General features: G+C 35.5%; 1 pseudogene; it reads left to right on the top strand.

The window, feature by feature from the left end:
- Window positions 1–6,255: 6,255 nt before the first annotated feature.
- On the top strand, window positions 6,256–14,565 carry LOC107845076 (annotated as a pseudogene).
- The last annotated feature ends 5,355 nt before the right edge of the window (window positions 14,566–19,920 follow it).

The raw sequence follows: 19,920 nt of genomic DNA, 5'->3' as shown, positions 1-19,920 counted from the left end.
AGATCAAAATCAATGAATCATGGAAAATCTCCACAAAAATCTAATGTGACATGTTTGAATTGTAGAGAGAAAGGACACTTTCGGACAGAGTGCTAGAAACCCAAGAAAAAGAAAAATCGGAAATCTGGAGATGATTATGATTCTGTTAATTCAGCAGAAGACATTGGGGATGCTCTAATCCTTAGTGTGGACAGCCCAGTTGAATCTTGGATATTGGATTCTGGTGCATCTTTTCATTCATCTCCTAACAAGGAATTGTTCCAAAACTTCAAATCTGGAAATTTTGAAAAGATGTATCTTGCTGACAACAAGCCATTGGCGAGTGAAGAAAAGGGAGATGTCTACATAAAAACACTACCAGGAAACCAATGGACATTGAAGGATGTCAAATATATTCCTGGTCTCAAGAAGAATCTGATCTCTATTGGTCAGTTGGATAGCACAGGCTACGCAGCAGAGTTTGGGAAAGGTTCGTGGAAGATTGTGAAGGGTGCTATGGTTGTAGCATGTGGTACAAAATCTAGAACTTTGTACACCACTGCAGGGTGTATAAACATGGTTGTTGTTACTGAGGGTGCTTCCTGTTCATGTCTGTGGCACAACAGACTTGGACACATGAGTGCCAAAGAAATGAAGATATTGGCTGCAAAAAGAACTTTAGAGGGGCTAAAATCTGTTGATATGGGTCTTTGTGAGAGTTGTATTATGCGTAAACAGAAGCGAGTAAGCTTCACGAAGATTGCGAAAGATCCGAAGCAAGTATGGCAAGAAATGGTCCATATAGACGTTTGGGGACCATCTCCTGTTTCATCACTTGGTGGATCCAGATTTTATGTCACCTTCATTGATGATTTCAGCAAGAAGGTATGGGTTTACTTCTTAAAACATAAGTCAGATGTGTTTACTACTTTCAAGAGGTGGAAAGATGAAGTTGAAAATTAGATTGGCTTGAAAATAAAATACCTAAGGTCTGATAATGGTGGAGAATATAAAAAGTCAAAATTTAAACAATTCTATGCAGCCGAGGGAATCAGATTGATGAGGACAGTTCCCGAGAAGGCAAGGTAGAATGGAGTTGCTGAAAGGATGAACAGAACATTGAATGAGCATGCAAAGAGCATGAGGATACACTGTGGGCTGCCTAAGATGCTTTGGGCAGATGCTGTGAGCACAGCTGCATATTTGATCAACAGGAGACCATCAGTTCCTTTGGGGTTCAAGATTACTGAAGAAGAATGGACAGGAAAAGAGCTCAATTATTCTCACTTGAGAACCTTTGGTTGCACTGCTTATGTTCATGTTGATCCAGAGAAGAGAGTAGGCTTGATGCTAAAGATATAAAGTGCTAATTTATAGGTTATGGTTTTGACATGTCCGGGTATAGGTTTTGGGATGACAGAAATAAGAAAATCCTAAGACCTTGTAATGTAACATTTGATGAAAATGTCTTGTACAAGGATAGAGAGCAAAAGGTTCAAGAAACTACAAAGCAAGTGGGCGTTGAGCTTGAGTTGCTGAAGAGTACACCCAAATATGTTGCAGTAGATACTCAAAAAACTCCAGAGACTGTCGTTGAAGAACCAGAGATGGAACAAATAACACCTAAGTAGGCTGAGAGGAGATCATCTAGGACCATTAGAGCACCAGATAAGTATTCACCATCATTACATTATCTGTTGCTGACTGATAAAAGGGAACCAGAGTCTGTTGCTGAGGCCCTACAGGTGGAGAATTCAATCAAGTGGGAGCAAGCCATGGATGATGAGATGAGCTCACTTGAGAAGAATGACACATGGATTTTGATTGAGTTACCTTCAGGGACGAGGGCCTTATTGAACAAATGGGTATTCAAAATAAAGGCAGAACTAAATAGAAAAAAGAAGGTTCAAAGCTCGGTTGGTAGTTAAAGGATATTCACAAAGAAAAAGTATTGATTATGCTGAAATATTTTCTCCTGTTGTGAAATTAAATACTATCTGAATTTTTTTTAGCATTGTTGCATCGGAGAATTTGTATCTTGAACAAATGGATGTAAAGACTGCATTTTTACATGGAGATTTGGACAAGGAAATCTATATGAAGCATCCAGAATGGTTTGTAGTTCCAGGCAAGGAGCATGTGGTCTGCAAGCTCAACAGGAGCTTGTATGGGCTAAAGCAAGCACATAGATAGTGGTATAAGAAGTTTGACTCCTTTATGAGTAAGAGTGGCTTCCGCAGGAGTGTAAAGGATCAGTGTTGCTACTTCAAGAAATACACTACTTATGGACTTTTACTCTTGTATGTGGATGATATGTTGATTACAGGATCCAGTATGAAGGAGATAAACTCTCTGAAGGCAAGCTATCTTTTGAGTTTGAGATGAAAGATTTAGGTGCAGTGAAGCAGATTTTTGGGATGAGGATTTCTCGAGATAGATCTGCTGGCACTTTGAATCTATCCTAAGAGCAGTACGTCGAGAAGGTGCTGGCCAGATTCATAGTTAATGATACTAAACCCAGGACTACTCCATTGGAAAATCACATAAAATTGTTAAAGGAGCAGTCACCGAAGATAGCTCAGGAGCCGGAACACATGGCACTTGTTCCATATGCTTCTACAGTTGGGAGTCTAATGTATGCTATGGTCTGTACTAGACCTAACGTAGCACATACAGTGGGAGTTTTTAGAAGGTACATGGAATGTTGTGGTGTGGCAAACATATTGATGATGGAGGAATATTTTTTATTTTTTATGAGAATGTAATTCTTGGATGACGAAATCAGTCTCCAAGTGGGAGAATTTTTAGGTTGTGCATCCTGATTAGTAAGTGAAGTACTATCCGCCGTGGAGGTTACCTACGGGTGTTACCACAATATTAATTCTCTCTCTCCTAAAGAACTCTCTCTCTAGTTTTCTTCACCCTCTCCATAGATTTAGTGTGTGTGAACTGCTAATTGATTCTAACAACTGGTATCAAAGCAAATCCATGAGGGAAAATTGAGGCCTAAAACACAATCTCAATACCACATCGGAAAAATAGAGGGAACTGAGGCCCTTTGGGAGGTGCCCAAAAATAAATCCATGAGGGCTTACCTCAAAGCAGACAATATCATACTAGTACAAAGTTACACGCGGTCCCAACAAGTGGTATCAGAGCCCAGGTTCAGGTGTGTCGGAGTGGTGACCGCGGTTGGTGAAAAGTTTTTGGTGTAATGATAAGACTGGTGATCTGCAGGTGGTGCCTTGTGTCGAAAGTCTTCCTGGTGAGTGGTGGCCAGGCGGCGTGTCCTGTTGGATGATAACGACGGTACAAAATGTTTGGCAGATCATGTGAAGTGACCTAGTAGTTGAGATCTACGATTGATGCCTCGTGTCAAAAGTCTTCTTGACAAGTGATAGTCAAGCGGCGTGTCCCACTGGTTGGTAGTGGCGGTACGGGGAGGTCACAAGTGATGTGGTCTTGGTTTGAGGAGGGGGGATTGTTGAGTAGAAAACACAATCCCATAATCCCACATCGAAAAAATGGAGGGAACATGTCCAATATTTAAAAGTGTCACCCAACTTCACTAGTATGAGGCCTTTTGGGAGGTTCCCAAAAACAAATCTGTGAGGGTTTGCCTCAAAGCGGACAATACTGCCAAACAAAAAGTAGTTACTGATTTGCACACTATAATCCATATTATAATCCAGTTTTTAGTTTATCAATGTCTCCAAGGTGCTGAAACACACTATTATATTTATAAAGAGAATAAGGACTAACAAAATGTAGATATAGGCCACCAAAGGCATCCATGTATGTTTACCATTTTGGATGGCCTTTTATAGCCATCTCTTTGGAGCCAATTGGATGGCTTTCTCTCGTTCTAGCTGACAGGTACCTCCCTTGGATTTGCCTCCACAGCTGCATCTTACTTATTTGTATCTGTTGGATCCAGATACATCCTCAACAATCTCCCCTTCTTCAATCTGAATTCATAAACTAGAACATAAAAAAAAACTAATTTTTTTCCTTCCGAAACAAAGACGAAAACAACAACTAAAATGACATTGCCTTAATCCAGCACAAACTACAATTCAACTATAAATTTACCAACAAAGGTAAATAACTAGTCTTTTTATCAATTTTCCAAGGAAGGATTATTAAATTTTCGATATTCACCTTCACAACAATAGAAGAAATACATCTTTTGGGCGCTGGTTGATCCTCTGCATCATTCCTCTCCGCCTAAACATCAAATTAACAAAATTTCATTAATGAGATTCTTAAAATAGTCCAAGCAAAAAGAGAGATAGAATATTTTTCTTCAAATAGGCTAAATTCAAGACATTTTAGAGAGAGAGAATATTTTTCTTACCTGATTCAATGTCCAAATGGAAATAATGTTACTAATTCGCACACTTTTGTTACTGATTGAAGGATTTTTGCAGAGAGAAACGGGAGCCATGTATTTAGAGAGTGAAAGAAAAGTCCATATAATGAGAAGAAACCCTAGAAATATAAGTTATTAAAAATTATAAAATGTTGCGACAATTTTTTCCGTCGCTAATAATAAATAAAAAATTTATAATGGTTAGTGATGAAAAATTTCATTGCTATATCCGTTCCTACAAATTAATTAAAATGATGACATATATTTGTTGCTAAATCCGTCACAAAATTAAGGCGTCAAATTTTTGCGCAAATATTTAGCGACGATAAAAAAATCTGTATTCATTGCTATATCATAAATTAACAAGAGACTTACTATGTTCTTGACAAAAATGACTATTCCGTTGCTAATCCGTCGCTCCTCAGTGACGGAAACTGTTCTGTTGTTAAATTTCATCGCTAAATGCTATTTTTTTTGTAGTGATAGATGTATGTAAATCTTGTTTCTTCCTGTATCGGATAAGTTGATTTTTTTTAATTTTGTAGTTGGTAGTTACATATAATATTATTAATAATGTGCAAACCTCCTTAATAATAACTTCCCTTACATACATAGTGCCTTTTTGGATGTACTTTTTGCTTTTAACTTATAAGTCATAAACTAAAAATTTTAACTTATAGCTTTTGACTTATTTTTAGCATTTTAAGTCAAAAGTCATAAGTTAAGATTTCTAACTTATGACTTTTGACTTATTTTTAGCATTTTAACTTAAAATTAAATTCTTATAAGCACGTTTTAAATATACCCAAACACTTCAAAAATACTTAAAATTCAATTTTAGCTTAAAAACACTTAAATAAGACAATCCAAACAGTCTCATAATGTCATAAACCATTATTGTGAAGTACTGAATCTTTTGGCTATCCTCATGGAGAATTGTTCTTTTCCTTTGAATTTTCTCTCCATCTCTAGCTCTATTTTATTCATTTTTTCCCAAAACTTACAGGTCATTCATTGCGTGAACGAAATTATGCAGAGAATATAATGTAAGAACCATTCAATACAACGTGTAATAATCAAGTGGACATAAAATGATTTTCTATAAATGTCTGCTTCATGCATTAAAAAAGGAATATGCTCTATTTAATAATAATAATAATAAAAAGAAATAGAATTTTACCATGTTTTAAAGTAAATAAAATAAAACTGTGAAGATGGGATTATTTTGAATTTTAAGGTGATAAATTTAATTTTAAGAAAATCACAGTTGATACTTACGCCCATGCTCAAAGAAAAACAAATGAAATGCAATCAGTGTACAAAGAGGAAATTACATCGTACCGTTTGTTTGCCAAGTCAATATTGATAGTCTTTTAATTATAAAATAAATGATTTAGTGACAGAGGAAAATTTTTTATCAAAGGAATGAAGAATATGTAAAATAAATAAATCAATATAAAAGTAAAGGACTTTTTTAATATTCTCAATTTTTGTGAGCTGGGTATTTCATTAATCTTAAATATACATAAAAAAAATTATTATCTAACTATAAAGTGGAATAGGTGCCATTATTTAACACACCATAAGTACGACTCCACCACCGCCGAGTCGAACCACTCAAATTTGTAATAATTGATTATCAATAACCAAGTCTAAACATTTCATGCATGTATTGAGTCAATGTACCATAAATTAAAAACTGCCTTGGAAATAGTCAAAGTAAGCTCATTCTTGTGAGAGCATCTAAAACTAGGACCATTGTCGTGTTGCTCCATAGTCAGTACTCAATAGTGTTATTTTTTACCTATAAATACTACCTCATTTTACTCTCATCATCACAAATTCAGAAACACAACAAAGAAGTGTAGAACTTCATAGACTATATATATAGTAATTATCAAGAAATGGCTTCAAGTAGCTTTCTCATTCTTCATGTGTTAGTCATGTTTTCTCTTGCAGGTATGGCTTTTTCAGACTTGTCAGATGATTTCTACGATGATGTTTGTCCCGAAGCTTTACCAACCATTAAACGGGTTGTTGAGGATGCTGTCCCTCAAGAGAGGCGAATGGGCACCTTTTTGCTACGATTACATTTTCATGATTGTTTCATTAACGTGAGATCCGTTTTCTCCCACTCAATCTTTTTCATTTCATCCTACTCTCCAAATTTTGTGAAAGAATTGAGTATTTAAGCTAAAATTTTGAAGTTACTAATGAAATAACCTCAAAATCATTGAGATGTTGTTACTAACGTATTCCTTATGAATGTAGGGATGTGATGCTTCGATTCTTCTTGATCAAATTGTTATTTCCTTCTACGGATAGGCAAAATCTGTATATGCAGAACAACAACTTCAAGTAGTTCAAGTTTAAAACAAGAACTCAATGAAGTAAAAAAAATACCCTTAACACAAGATCAAAGTGATCTTTCTTAGAAGTGTATTTTATTTTCAGAAATGAAGATGAAACAGAAATGGTCAAGTCGTCCGAATTCACGAAATTTTCTTAAGAAAATAATTCCCCTCACTGTACCCGATGTTACAGAATGATCCTCCCAGGATAAAATGGCCAAATAAATCAATTGTAGCGGTACCTGAAACAACTGGAATATCTTTGAACTCACTGAACGTTTTGAGTGATCGATCACACAGAATATTTTTAAGGCAAGAATAGTGTTTTTTATTCTAAAATTTTCATACCAAAATCTGTGGATGAAAGAAGGTTTATATAGTCACAAGACACCTCTTCTAAAAAATGGCAATGGTTCATTCAAAAGGTGTAACCTTTTCTGAAAATTCATGTCCATTCATCCAAATAGTGTGTCTGTTCCAAACAGGCATGTCATTTCATGAATCAGCATGTCATTTCATTGAAGAATTGCATCCTTATGAAGCATCAATTTGAAATAGTGCAACTTTTCTAAAGCATCAGTTCAGTTCAAACATTGCATCTGTTACTGTTAATGCATGCATATAAATGGAGTATTAAACACACAAAAAAAATTTCCTGCATTTTTTGTCATTGATCAGATTTCATCAAATAAAGTTTGTCCAAAAAGATATATCTCATCAATCTATCATTTGACAAATCCAAATCCAAATCCAAAGCCAAAGCCGAAGCCGAGCGAGCGACGAAAATGGGGCAAGGCATCTCTTATTTCTTGCCTCACTTATCATGTGGAGTAAGTGTTCTTGATTATAAAAACTTCCAAGTTCTCTCTTCCACCAATGTGGAAGAGAGAGTAAACTTTCTAATTTTGGAGTACACTTTCCATTTTAGTGTCTCCTTCCCTTCACTATTTTACTCTCCATTTTTCCATTCATACTTCTTTCATATAGTATGAACCCAACAATCCCCCACATGAATGAGGAATGAATATTTTTCGTAAAATTTTTACGGGCAAGTATGTGATCATCAAGTAAAGACTGATTGCATCTGGATAAGTAGGTTTTCCTTTGAACTTTCCGTAGTGAACATGCATCGGATGTACTCGGTCAATTGGTAGATTTGATATCTTTGAACCATCGAGCTTTAATGTACACCTATAAAATATATGTCACACAACAAACCTTTTAACATTTATGGTTCTCATGGTTTTGTTCTTTTCATCCATGAAAACGTCCCCGTTTTATGAGAGCTTAGAGAATAGGCCTTTACCAACATTCTCCTTGAAGCGGCTTCCACTTCGCCCTCGTATAGGTGATTTCTATATGTTCAATCCTATAGATTAAAATATTTGGTCAGATCTTCCAAATTTAGATAATCATTAAAAGACTTTTCACCTTAAGTCTTATCCTTTTTTACTATACATTGTCTACATCATGAGAATAGGTTGGGTAATTAGCAATGTTGAACTTGTCAGACACAACTTTTTTTGATCTCCTTGAACCTAGCTCTTAGGATCTCCAGTCTTCTAGGTAGACTTATGGTCATGCCAACTTGTCCTAGGCCTTAAACCCATTCCCTTAGATGTCCTTTCCACTCCTTCTCTAGATAGGCCTTTTGTAAGTGGATCCGACATATTATCCTTTGACTTTACATAGTCAACAGTGATAATTCTACTAGAGAGAAGTTACCTGAAGGTATTAGATCTTCGTTGTATGTGACGAGATTTACCGTTGTACATCATGCTCTCTACCCTACCTATTGCCGCTTGGCTATCATAGTGTATACATACTGGTGCCACTTGCTTGTGCCAATAAGAAATATTTTCTAAGAAATTTTGGAGCCATTTTGCTTCTTCACCGGCTTTATCTAATGCAATAAATTTAGATTTCATTGTAGAGCGACCAATACAAGTCTGTTTGGATAATTTCCAAGAGATTGCTCCTCCACCGATAGTAAATACATATCCACTTGTGGATTTTACTTCATTCGATCCAGTGATCCAATTTAGATCACTATATCCTTTAAGTACCATAGGATATTTATTATAATGCAAAGCATAATTTTGAGTGTATTTAAGATACTTCAAAACTCTTTTCATTGCCATCCAGTGAGTTTTGTTGGGATTACTCGTGTACCGACTCAATTTACTAATAGTGCATGTTATTTATGGTCGGGTATAGTTCATTATATACATTAAACATCCCAACACTCTTGCGTACTCCAATTGCGAGTCACTTTCATCTTCATTCTTTTAAAGTGCAAAGCTCGCATCCAATGGAGTCTTGGCAACACTGAATTCCATATACTTGAACTTGCCAAGTACCTTTTTGATATAATGAGACTGTGACAATGCCAACCCTTGTGGATCTTGATGGATTCTTATACCTAATATTATATATGCAACTCCAACGTCTTTAATATCAAACTTTCTCTCAAGCATTCGTATTGTTGCATTTATGTCAGAAATGTCTCTACTGATGATCAACATATCATCCACATATAAACATACAATAACTTGGTGATTTCGAGTGTCTTTAATATAAACACATTTATCACATTCATTTATTTTGAATTCGTTTTCCAACATGGTTTGGTCAAACTTCGCATGCCATTGTTTTGGTGCTTGCTTTAGTCCATATAATGACTTGAAAAGTTTAAACACCCTGTTTTCCTTTCCTGGAACCAAAAAAACTCTTAAGCTATTCCATGTATATTTCTTCCTCCAATTCTCCATTTAGGAAAACGGTTTTCATATCCATTTGATGGATTTGAAGATCATATACCGCCGCTAAGGCAATTAATATTCGAATCGATGTTATCCTTGTTACTGGCGAGTATGTATCAAAGTAGTCAAGGCCTTCTTTTCGTTTGAATCCCTTTACTACAAGTCTTGCCTTGTATTTGTCAACAATGCCATCCGCTTTTATCTTCCTTTGGAAAATCCATTTTGAACCTAAAGGTTTATTTTTGGGAGGAAGATCAATCAATTCTCATGTATGGTTGCCTAAGATTGAATCAATCTCAATATTGACTGCCTCTTTCCAAAAGGATGAGTCCAAAGATGTCATCCTTTCCCTAAATGTTTGAGGCTTATTTTCTAAGAGAAATGTTACAAAATCCGATCCAAATGAAGTAGACGTTATTTGACGTATACTATGTCTTGGGTTTTCTTCATTATGTACGTACATTCTCACTTGGTTCATCTCGAGGTCGTTTAGATCCTCTACTAAACTATTCATGTCTAATTTTATACGAGTAAATGTTTTCAAAGAATTCTGCATTGTCTGATTCAATTACCGTATTTTTATTAATATCCGGATGTTCATATTTATGAATCAAAAATCGACATGCTTTACTGCTTTTAGCATATCCTATAAACACACAGTCTACTTTCTTAGATCCTATCTTAACCCTTTGGGACATAGGAACTTGGACCTTTGCTAGATACCCCCACACTTTGAAATATTTCAAATTGGGTTTCCTTCCTTTCTATTTTTCATGAGGAATAGATTGTGTTTTACTATGGGGAACTCTGTTGAGTATACAATTGGCTGTAAGGATAGTCTCTCCCCATAAGTTTTGCGGTAAACCAGCACTTATAAGTAAGGTATTCATTATTTCCTTCAAAGTTTGGTTTTTTCTTTCCGCAATTCCATTATATTGAGGTGAATATGGGGCCGTAGTTTGATGGATGATTCCATTCTCTACACATATTTATACAAAGGAAGATTCATATTTTCTGCCCCTGTTACTTCTTATCATTTTGATCTTTTTGCCTAATTGATCTTCAACTTCAGTTTTATATAGCCCAAATGCATTTTTTGCTTTATCCTTACTATTTAGCAAGTAGACATAACAGTATCTAGTGCAATCGTCAATAAAAGTTATGAAATACTTTTTCCCACCATGTGATGGTGTTGAATTCATATCACAAATGTTAGTGTGTATTAAGTCTAAGGTATTAGAATTCCTTTCAATAAACTTATAAGGATGTTTTGCATACTTCGATTCCACACACGTTTGACACTTTGATTTATTGCACTCAAAGTTTGGAAAAACTTCTAAGTTAATCAATTTTCGTAATATTTTGTAATTAAGATGGCTTAATCGTTCATACCATAAATCATAAAACTCAAGCAAATAAGAAGAATTTGATCTTTTATTTATTTCAACAGTCATTATATTCATCTTATAAAGGCCTTCGGTGAGATAGCATTTTCCTACATACATTTCTCCTTTGCTAATTATAATTTTTCCAAAAACAGTTACACATTTGAATCCGTTCTTGTCTAGAAGTGAAACAGAAATTAAGTTCCTACGTAATTCTGTTACATACAAGACATTGTTAAGTGTCAAGACCTTTCTTGAAGTCATTTTCAAGCATACTTTCCCTGTTCCTTCCACCTTAGCAATAGCGGAGTTAGCCATGTAGATCATTTTTTCTACTTGATCCGAAACAAATAATAAAAACAACTCTTTGTTGGCACATACATGGCGGGTGGCACCAGAATCCAACCACCATTCACGAGGATTCCCCACCAAGTTGCATTCTGAGAACATAGCACACATATCATCACAACCATATTAGCTTGGTTGTTTTTCTTGCCTTTCTTAGGGGCACGACAATCCGTGGACTTGTGGCCAATCTTTCCACAATTGAAGCATTTTCCCTTGAATTTCTTCTTGGGTTGATTGCTTTTTTGTTCAACTTTCTTCTTTTTCTTAGACTTGTTTTGATCATCTTCTACAATATGTACTCTATTAATTATAGAATTCCCTTTTGACCTTCTCTCGGTGACTTTACTGTCCTCTTCAATATGCAGTCAGACAATAAGATCTTCGACAATCATCTCGTTACGTTTATGCTTCAAGTAGTTTTTGAAGTCTTTCCACAAAGGTGGTAGCTTCTCAACTATCGCTGCTACTTGAAATATATCATTCACAATCAAACCTACAAAATAGTTTATGTGAGTATTAAGAACTTTTTAAATTTGTTCAACTAAGGTATTTTTCAAAGATATACCTTCTGCTAGGAGATCATATATGATGACTTGCAACTCCTGCAATTGAGAGACAACCGATTTTCTATCTACCATTTTGAAGTCTAGGAACCGTTCAACAAGGAATTTCTTAAGTCCCACATTCTCTGTTTTATATTTTCGTTCAAGTGGCCCCCACAATTACTTCGATGTCTTAGCTCCACTATAGACATTGTAGAGGTTGTATTGGAGACCACTCAGAATATAATTCCTACAAAGAAAGTATGAATATTTCCAAGCTTTTACAATTATGAAACGCTCTTTGTTCGAGGTTCCCTCAGGCACCTCAGAAGCATCTTTGATAGTGAACCATTGCAGACACAAAGTGGTGAGGTAAAAGAACATCTTTTGCTGCCATCGTTTAAAGCCAATGCCCACAAATTTTCTGGGCTTCTCCACTGGTGCCATTGTAGGAAGAGCATTTGTGCGACTTGATGTGGCAATATTAGTTTCCCCTACAGACATTGCCGCATCTTGCATTTGACTATCGCTTGTCATTTTTTATGTCACCACAAGACAAAAAACTACTTAGTATTTTTAGAATACTATTTATAAAGTTAAACAACTTTAAACTTTTCTTCTTTTTTCTAGTTGACAAAGAAGTTTTTATGACTTCCAAGTGTCAACCGAAATATCTTTAACTTGTGATGAAGCTTTTATGACTTTAAATCACTAGTTAAGTTCAGACGGAGTAGAAAGTTAAAATTTTAATCTCCAAAAACAAGCTATACAGATTCTAAAAGTTACGCAGAATCTGTATATGGAGAACAACAACTTCAACTAGTTCAAGTTTAAAACAAGAACTCAATGAAGTAAAAAAAATACCCTCAACACAAGATCAAAGTGATCTTTCTTAGAAGTGTATTTTATTTTGAGAAATAAAGATGAAACAAAAATGGTCAAGTCGTCCAAATTCACAGACTTTCCTTAAGGAAATAATTCCCCTCACTGTACCCGAGGTTGCGTAATTTTCCTTCCAGGATAAAATGGCCAAACAAACTAATTGTAGCGGTACCTCAAACAACTGGAATATCTTCGAACTCACTGAACGTTTGAGTGATCACACAGAATATTTTTAAGGCAAGAAGAGTGTTTTTTATTTTGAAATTTTCGTAGCAAAACCTGTGGATGAAAGTAGATTTATATGGACACAAGATGCCTCTTCTGAAAAGTGGCAATGGTTCATTCAAAAGGTGTAACCTTTTCTAAAAATTCATGTCCATTCGTCCAAACAGTGTGTCTGTTCCAAACAGGCATACCAGTTCGTGAATTAGTGTGTCATTTTGTTGAAGAATTGCATCCTTCTGAAGCATCAATTCGAAATAATACAACTTTTCTGAAGCATCAGTTCAGTTCAAACATTGCATCTATTACTGTTACTGCATGCATATAAATGGAGTATTAAAAATAGAAAAAATTTCCTACATTTTTTGTCATTGATTAGATTTCGTCAAATAAAGTTTGTCCAAAAATATAGATCTCATCGATCGATCATTTGACAAATCCAAATCCAAATCCAAAACCAAAGCCGAAGCCAAAGCCAAAGCCAAGCGAGCGACGATGGCGCGAGGCATCTCTTATTTCTTGCCTCACTTATCATGTGGAGTAAGTGTTCTTAATTACAAAAAATTCTAAGTTCTTTTCTTCCACCAATATAGGAGAAAGAGTAAACTTTTTAATTTGGGAGTACACTTTCCATTTTAGTGTCTCCTTCCCTCCGCCATTTTACTCTCTATTTTTTCATTCATATTTCTTTCATATAGTATGAACCCAACACAAACATCTATTATTGATAGTGAAAAGACTGGTCGTGCTAATAACAATCCTGTAAGAGGAATTGAAGTGATTGATAAAATCAATTAAGAGGTTGATAAAGTTTGTGGACATCCAATTGTGTCTTGTGCAGATATCCTAGCAGTTGTAGCTCGTGACTCCGTCGTTGTTGTTCGTATTTCTCCCTTCTGTCTTGGCATATGCTATAGTTCACTTTATTGTTTCTTGTCAATTGTTTCGCGGACAACACTTGGAAGTTCAACTTAAGCCTCATCAATTCATAGTCCAAATTAATTAGTAAAAGTCATCAACTAATATTAAAAAATTGGGCGATATTAAAACCCAATTTCGATAGATTAGTTTTCTTTTAAGCTCATCATATAAAGAATTAGTGTAAAGCCTCATAGCTAAATTTGTATGTTATTAATTCTGTATTGTATAATTAACTGAATTTTTGTTATATGAACAGTTACATGGACCAACATGGGAAGTGCAACTAGGAAGAAGGGATTCCACTATAGAAAGTAGAACCACCGCCAACAATGATATTCCAACTCCGTTGATGGACTTACCAGCCCTTATTGACAACTTCAAGGTTCGGATGAGGAATACCTTGTGGCGCTCTCCGGTGGCCACACTCTAGGATTTGCTCAGTGTTTTACCTTCAGGAATCGCATCTACAACGAGACTAAGAACATTGACTCCACCTTTGTAAGTCAACGACAAGAAAATTGTCCACGTAGTAGAGGTGATTCCAACCTTGCTTCCCTTGATCCTACACCTGTCCTTTTCGACTCAAAATATTATAGTAACTTGATGTCCAAGAAAGGGGTTTTGCAGTCTGATCAAGCATTGTTTAGTGGAGGATAAACGGATGAGCTTGTTAAAACCTATAGTACAAACCTAGGGACTTTCTCGAAAGATTTTGGCAAGTCTATGATTAAGATGGGCAATATCAAGCCATTGATCGGGAATCAAGGTCAAATTCGTGTCAATTGCAAGAAGGTGAACTAAGAGCATGGTGATGAAGCTGTTGAAATCAATGTTAATAAATTTGATTATTTTTCAATTGTAATTGTAATTTTTGTTCATTTAGAACCTTTTTTAAGTTAATTGTGTAGTAATTTATATTCCAAGAAGTTGGATCTTCTGTTGTTTCTATTTGGAGAGTGAATCAAGATTTATTTTTTTGAAATGAATTCTATTTTGTTTTTAATAAGTAAATTGATGATCTTTCATATTTTGATAAATAGATTACAAAATTAATAATTTATTTGCATAAGTTATCTCTAACGTATGCAACAGAGAAAAACTTTTAGGATTAGTGTTTATTTGATAAACTTCTTCTTTTGTATAGTCAAATTGAGAGAACAACCATGCTTTTGAGCTGAGAGATCTAAAAGTTGAGCTAAGAACTACTATTTATGTTTTCTGAACTTTGTCAGAGGATAGATTTGAAAAAACACTTAGAATTGAAAAAGGTGAAAATGTGACCTTTTTTAATTTAGACACCAATCGCAAAGGGGTTGGTATACAGGGGCGGACCTACATTGGTTCAATTGGGTTCAATTGAACCCGTTTCATCAAAATTTTTTTCGTTGTAGATGTAGAAATTCAGTATAAAATCATTTATGTATATAAAATGAACCCACATTATACAAGTGAGAAGCGTAGCTTAATCGCTTTGGCAGATTCAGTTGTGTGCAATGGCGTCGGTTCGTTCCCCGTTCTGTGCTACATTTTTTGCAGCTTTATAAATTTTTTAAGTTAGTGGTGGGTCCAGACTCCAGAAATTAATTATAGTGCTAAGACTTGTTCAATTTTCTTTTCAAGTTTATTATTATTTGAAATTGGTTTAAATTTGTCAATAATATTTAGGTTAATTATTATTAGATTGTTGTCCTTTTATTTATTTATTCATTATTTTATTATTTTAGTAAAATATTTTTTTGTTGAATTTATTATTTTTCAAAATTGCTACATTGCTTTTGTAATTTATAAGATCAATACTTAACATTTTAAGTTGAAGTTATTCGACAAATTTCATCTTATGATTAAAACTTGATATATTTTTTTGTTAGAAAATGATATTATTTTGTCTAATTATTTTATTCTTTTTAAATTGAACACCACCTCAAAATAATATTTTTAAAGATATATATATATATATATATATATATATATATATATATATATATATATTCTTTTTCATTTATTTTCGAATTAAAATACAACGACCTCAAAAAAAATAAAATTCAGGGGTAGTATAAAAATGAAAAAAATTATAATTATTATATTATCGATTACCATCATGGTTCGTTCTACTTGAACCCATTTAAATAAAATCCTAGGTCCATCACTGTTGGCATAGACCCCTACCTTGTATATTGTTAAGCCAAAGAATTACAATTAAAGGAGGAGAGCATTAACCTAACTTCTTCCATCTTTATACCCTGGAATAGGATAGGAACATGACCACTATAGGCTACAAAAACAAAAAGAACTTCCGCATTTCTTCCTATAACATTTCAATACAAAATCGCCAAAAATATTGTTCCCATTCCTAATCAAATTAGAGAGCGATATTTCAGCTTGATAGGTGGGAACATGTTTCTTCTAAGATGGTCTGAAGTACCAATATGTATGCTTCGCATGCCTAATCCTGAAAGACTGTAAGCCTATTTAGTCCATGCGCACGAGTCCTACCATTTCACTTCACAGTTTCTCTTTGGTGATAAAAAAAGGTTTTTTGATCTAAAGTTGTTGGGATGTTTAACGGGATAGTTTGAAATTTAGATGCTTTCAAAACTTATTTTCGCATTTATACACAGGTCTTGAAAAATTAGGTGTTTAGACACATTTATGACATCATCGATTCTTTCATCCAAACCAACGACTCAAGTTTTAAACTTTATACTTTAATCCCCCAACTCATCCATTTAATATTTAATATTTTCAACCTTTTTTATATCCCCACAATTTTTCATATTTTCTATTTTAATTTAGAAAATTGTCCAAGAAGCCACCAATAGGAGCTTCCTTTTTCACCAATAATTTCTGATTTTGGCGACTTTTTCGGCCACTTTTCCGACGAAAAATTGTTTATCACAACTGAAAATCTCCATTCTTCATCATTGCCTCCATTGTTGTTCAATCCATTTTAAAAAAAATGCAAAATTTTTATTTTCACCATTTCTACTAGCTCGAAAAGCTTTCCAAATTAGCTCAATACCTCGTCATTGGACATATTTTAGTTGTTTAGAAGGCCTGCACATATATTTTTCCATCCCAGTGCTTGGAGGGAAATGATTATATAAAAAATCAGTCTATTGACGTCTTTGTACGGACGTATTGATACCAGTGATCGACCCTTCATCGACCATCTATAGACCTAAACCTTGATCTATTATCGATTTGTGTGATCTATTATGGCAGTAGCTAAAGTAGTTATCGTGGGTGGTAATTATATAGGTGCGTGGGAGGAGGGTCCCAACTTTTGGAGGTGGAAATCATCTACAAAGGAGACATCGCCCATCCCGCTATGTCGCCATTGATCGTATGACGACATGGTTTGAAGTATAATTGAGAGTGGAGAATTAAAATACGAGCCAAAGAACATTATGATTAGCTATTTAATGAATGAGCGGGGTAAAATACATCTCACGTTCATAAATAATGATCGGCATGTATCGTTATACATGTTGGATGTCACTGCCAATGGCTCTAGGCCATTATTGAGGATAAATATCGTTTCGAGGTCTCCAACAATCCCGCCACCACAGCCGACAATCGATGAACATGATTCATTTGAAGATGAGAGTTTGGATGCTCATCCAATGGATTCGTAAGATGATTCAATGGAACTGGACGATTCAATTTTCTCTGAAGAAGGGGGAGAAGAGTACGAATTGAGAGCATAAACCAACCACATCTTCTCCAATGGAACTAATTTTCAGGTAAATCAAACATTTAGCAGTTAAAAGTAGCTAAAATTGTTGCTGGATGTAAGAGCTGGGTGAAATTATTTTGATTATGCTACGTTGAAGAGTTGCACCAAATTCCTCAAGGTGAAATGTATTTGTCCTAGCTGTGGGTGGATGTTGCGGGCGAAGAAGTATGAATGCGTGGATAGATTCGTTATCTATAAATATGTCAGTTATCATAATTGTGGTGTCGAATACGCCACCCATTGTCATAGAAAAATCTCATCTAAAGTTATTGCATCGCTATGTGTGAACATGTATCGCAAAGGAAAAGGTCCAGAAACTACCGAGATTTGGAGGATCGTGTTCAAGAACTTGAAAAGTAGACCAAGCTATTAGATGTTGGCTGGGGGTGATTGTCAAAGAAATGGTTCGAGGAACAACGGAGCACGGGTATCGCTGCCTGCCTATTTTTTCGTGCATGATCGACGCTTTTAATGTTGGCACTACCTATTCCATCATGGTAAACAAGGTCGATTGTAGATTTATGTACTACTTTTTATCATTGGGCCCTTGCATTAGGGGATTCGTACACATGAGAAAGGTTATTGCAGTTCACAATATTCATTTATATGGCAAGTACGAGGGGGTGCTGCTAAGCACGGTTGCACAGGATATGGAGAACCATATTTATCCCATTACCTTTTGCATTGTTGAAAAAGAGAACGATGCGTCTTGGATGTTCTTCTTTAAGAAGCTGAAGTCTATTGTGGTCAATGGACCAAATTTGTGCTTTATCTCTCATAGGCACAAGAGCATCGCCAACGGCATTGTGAAGGCGTACAACCATGCTCATCACAGGTACTGCATGAGGCCCCTAGGTGAAAATCTCAGGGTAAATTACCACTGCATAGAAAACCTCTATCTATTATACAACACGGCAAAGGCATATTATCTTGAGAAGTTTAGCGACCATTTTGTGGAATTCAAGAAGTACTGTCCCGAGGTTATCTTTTTCCTCGAGCATGAGCTTGGTTTTGAAAAATGAAGAAGGGCATATTTCCCTGGCCACAGGTTTGACGTAATGACCACAAATATTTCCGAGTTGATGAACGCTATGTTGATTGATGAAAGGGAGTACCCCATGGCATCCATATTTAAATCGATTGCCAGGAGGTTTGGTGAAATATTTAGGGAGTGACGTGCCTACGTCCTCAAATGTAAGGATAAAAAATTTGTTCCCGCCGCCAAAAAGATCTTAAGAGATAATATAAGTGAGAGAGACTCCTTCTATATGGAGAACATAAGTGGGGACGAAAGGCAATAACTGTGTTTGAAAGTGGCTCTACGGCCAAAGTCGATCTACTGGAAAGGTCTTGTTCGTGCAGAAAGTTTGGCCTTGTCAAAATACCATGCGATCAGGCCATGGCCGCTTTGCGATCAAAGCATGGTAATGATTATGGTTTGAGTGTATATGATTACTCTTTGCCCCTGTATAAAGTGGAAGAGTACCTCCTTGCCAATTCGGAATCAATTAATATTCTCCCTTTGAAGTCCTTTTGAAGTCCGAATGGTGCGTTCCATAAGAATTGCTAGACGTCAACATAATTCCACCACTCATGGTCACTAAGATTATAAGGAACAAAAGAAAATGCATTAAAGGCGTAGGCGAGACTTTTAAGTCAAAGAGGGGGAACAAGTGTTCTTTTTGCAAGAAACCTGAGCACAATAGAACCGCTAGTAACAACAACAATCGTAGTTAGTGTTGTATGAATTTGTATTTTTGTAAGTCATGTCAGTGTATGTATTTTGACTACCCTTTAGTTGCCTGATTAATGCCAGATTTATTGACTTAACTCTGCATCTATTATCGACCTCTTTATAGTATTGCATACATTATGTTTCCGGTCTATTTCTTTTATTCTTTATTTAAGACATGTATACAATCGATCTCATATACAGTCTATTAAAAATCCTAAATATTTAAAGGGACAGATGTGAATAGTTGAGCATTTATTACACCTTAAAAAAGCTGCGGCACGTCTAAACAGATGTTGCGTCGATTGGGTATACGCTACCTCTCTTCGATTTCCAACATTCATACGTTTACCAACAAAAAGATGGGAAGACCAAAGGGTTCTATTTTGGTCTATATAAATACCCATCTATTCCACCTAAAATTTATCTTCATCAACTCAAAATTAGATTTAATTGAAAAGATTCTAGGCATTCCTTTGAGACCCAAAAGGAGGATCAACCTCTCCCTTAACTATGAATTTTTCCTCCTCCGTAACGACTTCAACCACCTCTTCTATGGACTGGGGCAGGATCGGGAGCATGTCCACCGCGAACTTCAGCGGATAGCTCATTTTTTACGGGCGATTGTGGAGTGGCTCAACATGGAGCTAGAGGAGATGATCACCCCCCCCCCCACACCATCCCCTTA

Source organism: Capsicum annuum, chromosome 10 (assembly GCF_002878395.1).
Source record: "Capsicum annuum cultivar UCD-10X-F1 chromosome 10, UCD10Xv1.1, whole genome shotgun sequence".
Taxonomy (NCBI): domain Eukaryota; kingdom Viridiplantae; phylum Streptophyta; class Magnoliopsida; order Solanales; family Solanaceae; genus Capsicum; species Capsicum annuum.
Note: the sequence above shows the minus strand (reverse complement) of the source record. Positions and strands in the feature narration are given on the sequence as shown.